Source organism: Capricornis sumatraensis, chromosome 9 (assembly GCF_032405125.1).
Source record: "Capricornis sumatraensis isolate serow.1 chromosome 9, serow.2, whole genome shotgun sequence".
NCBI classification, from domain to species: domain Eukaryota; kingdom Metazoa; phylum Chordata; class Mammalia; order Artiodactyla; family Bovidae; genus Capricornis; species Capricornis sumatraensis.
In genome coordinates this window covers 32,625,424-32,629,117 of record NC_091077.1, presented here as the reverse complement: position 1 = coordinate 32,629,117, position 3,694 = coordinate 32,625,424, and the positions used below count along the sequence as shown (strand labels likewise).

General features: G+C 50.1%; 1 pseudogene; it reads left to right on the top strand.

The window, feature by feature from the left end:
• Positions 1-968: 968 nt before the first annotated feature.
• LOC138086533 (CREB-regulated transcription coactivator 2 pseudogene) lies at positions 969-3,078 on the top strand (annotated as a pseudogene).
• The last annotated feature ends 616 nt before the right edge of the window (positions 3,079-3,694 follow it).

Below are 3,694 nucleotides of genomic sequence, written 5' to 3'. Positions count from 1 at the left end.
TAATCATCAAATCAAAATCAGCAAATCAAAATCAAAATGAATTACTTCTCCCCCTTCTCAGAATGACTATCATCAAAAACCAAAAATAACAAATGTTGAGGAGGATATGACAAAAAAGGAACACTTGTATGCTATTGATGGTAATGTAAATTGGTGCAATCACTATAGCAAACCTTATAGTTTCCTCAAAAAAAACTGAAAAGATAAACTACCATGTGATTCACCAATTCCACTTCTGTATATGTATCTGAATTTAAAAAATTACCTAATTCAAAACATGCATACACCAATGTTCATAGCACCATTATTTATAATCGTCAAAATATGGAAGCACCCTAAGTGCAGATGAGTGTATAAAGAAGATACACACACACACACACACACACACACACACACACACACACACACATATACAGTAGCATAGTACTCAGCCATACAGAAGAATGAAATCTTGCCATTTGCAACAATATGGATGGACTGACAGTATTATGCTAAGTGAAATGTCAGACAAAGCCAAATAGTGCATGATTTTACTTGTATGTGACATCTAAAACCCAAAATAAATGAGCAAACATAACTAAACAGAAACAGATACAGAGAACAAATAGGTGATTGCCAGAGAGCAGGGGTGGTGGGGAGAGAAATAGGCAGATTAAGAAGTATGAAATTTCAATTAATAGTCATAGGTTTGAAATGTACACTATGGGGAATATAGTAAACATAGTTTCTTTGTATGTTGAGAAACTATAACTAGACTTATCATGGTGATCATTTTGTATAGCTAGAATTATCAGATTAATACATGGTAACTAGGAGATAAATTAGTGTTGTAGGTCAATTATACTTCAGAAGAAAGAAAGAAAAAATTCAGAGGTGGCGGCGGCTATGGCTGGAAGAGCCGGGCTGGGGCCCATGGCGGAGGTGGAGGCTTGTATTGGGAGGGTGGCGGGGATTGAAGGGCGAGAAAGATGGTGACGTCTGGAGCAAATGGGCCGGTTTGGCCACAGCCTCAGCTTCCAGTCCACTTAAGTTTAGTGAGAAGATCGCACTGCAGAAGTAGTGTCAGGCCGAGGAGACGGTGGCCTTCAAGGAGGTGATGATGAACGTCAGCTCCACCCAGTTGCAGGTCCAAAAACTGCAGCTGGCATACACAAGGAGCTCCCACTATGGTGGCTCTCTGCCCAACGTGAACCAGATTGGCTGTGGCCTGGCTGAGTTCCAGGGTCCCTTCCACTCCCCTCTGGATTCATCTCAGAGCACTCGGCACCACGGGCTGGGAGAACAGGTGCAGGGAGATCCCCGAAGAATGGTATCCCCACTTCACCGCTACCCTCACCACATTGACAGCTCTCCCTATTGTCCTATTTATCTCCTTCTCCAGAGTCCAGTGAGTGGAGGACAATGCTCTGGAGCAATTTCCCTGCAGAGAAGGGGCAGTTGTTTCAACTACCATCTGCACTTAAGAGAACAAGCTCTGACTCTGTCCTTCACACAAGCATGATGTACCCCAGCCCTCTGGACAGTTATCCAGGCCCTGCATCCACCAGGGTCCTGCCGATCAGCCATGAAGGTTTTCTGGATGGCGAGATGGGCTCCAAAGTCCCTTCTATTGAGGAGAACTTGCTAAACGGTAAGCACTTGCTGAACGGTAAGCACTTGCTGAAACCATGGGATGCTAAGAAGCTGTCCTCATCCTCCTCCTGACTTCAGTCCTGTGAAGTCTCTGGAGTTAACATCTCCCTGTCTCCTGACCAGCCTGCTACTGTGCCTGTCCTCCTACCTGCCATGAACACAGGCGGCTCCCTACCTGACTTCATCACCCTGCACTTTCCCCCACCACTGCCCACCTCATGGACCCAGAGGAGACAGCCTGTCTCAGCCTGAGTGGGGGCAACAGTCCCTCCAGTTTGGCCCACACCATGACCCATCTGGGCATCAGTACGGGTCTGGGCTATGGTATACCAGGACATCATTCACCTCTCAGCCACCCATCCTTGCTGTCCTCCCTAAGCAATCCCAACCTCCAGGCTTCCCTGAGCAGTCCTCAGCCCCAGCTCTAGGGCTCCCACAGTCACCCTTCATGACTGCTTGCCGCCTCCTTGGCCCACCAGGCACTGCCCACCACCTCCCTGGGTCACCCCTCGCTCCGTGCCCCAGCCCTCTCTTCCTCCTCTTCCTCCTCTTCTGCTTCATCTCTGGTTCTGCCGTCCCTGCCAACCCCCCACCTCTACCTCTGCCTTACTCAGCTTCTGCCCCTAGGGCCTTCCCCCACCACCGCTATGTGCCCCTCAGTCCCCATAGTTTGCTGGCCCAGCCAATGCCAGAAGGTCCCAACAGCAACTGCCCAAACAGTTTTTGCCAACAATGTCACCCATTTTGTCTTCCATCACTCAGGGCATCCCCCTGGATACCAGTAAGCTGCCCACCAACCAGTGGCTGCCTCCATATCCACTACAGCCCCCAAGGTTTCATTCTGCCCATTCAGCCACCTACCCCAAAGCCTCTGCAGCAGCCAGGGCTGCCCTCTCATGCCTGCTCAGTACAGCTCTCAGGGTGTCAGCCCCTGGGCAGGAAGCTACAGTAATGGACACTGGACCCGGCCAGCCCCAGTGAGCATGGACAACAGTCTTACCACCAGTCAGTGAGTGACTTCAGCCTCGGGAACCTGGGGCAGTTCAGCATGGAGAACCCATTGACCAGCTGGTGCTGAATCTCCCTGGCTTTTCCAAAGGGCCTGGACTCTTAGGGGATGAGAGGACAGTGAGTGGGCCCCAGGACCCTCATGCCCTCAACCACCAGAATGTAACCCACTGTTCTCACTATGGCTCAGGGCCTAACATCATCCTCACAGGAGACACCTCCCCAGGCTTCCACAAGGAGATTGCAGCGGCCCTGGCCTGAGTGCTGGGCTTCGAGGTGTCAGCAGCTGGGCTGGGGCTAGGGCTGGGACTGGGGCTGGAGGAGGAGCTGCACAGGGAGCCACTGGGCCTGGAGGGGCTCAGCATGCTGAGCAACCCCTGCACCTTGCTGCCTGACCTGGCTGTGGAGGACTTGTTCCGCAGTGACCAGCTGCAGTGAGGCCAGCTCAGCGCCATCCCTCTTCTCGGCCTTGTCCCTCATCATTGTCCCTTTGCTCCGTTCCCCCTAGCCAGTAGAGATGTCACTCTCTGTCCCCAGATCCTCTTTCTGACATGAATGAAGGGTCCCAAGAATAAGAAAAGGCAAGGGTTTTTTTCCCAGGTGGCCCCTGAATTCTGCCCAAGGCGGGGGGCTGGGGGAGCTCAAGGGAGGGCCTAAAGCACTTGTAACTTTGAACCATCTGTCTGGAAGTCACAGCCTGTTGGAAAGTGGCGGGTAGAGGGGAGCCTTGGAAGTAGGGCTTGTCCGGATGCCTAGGGGTGGACAGAGTGCCAGCCCCTCCTCATGACTCTTCCCCTTACAATGGAGAAGAGAGCCAGAGTAGATATTATTTTTTATTAAATGTATGTTAAAAGAAAATCCTATTAAAAATAAAATAAAAAAAAAAAAGTCATGGAAAAAGAGATTAATTTTTAGGTTACCAGAAATGAAGATTAAGGAAAGGGGGAATTAGGTGAAGATAGTCAAAATATACGAACTACCATTTATAAGGTAATACCAGGGTTGTAATGCAGAGAGTCGGACACGACTGAGCAACTGAACTGAATGTACAACA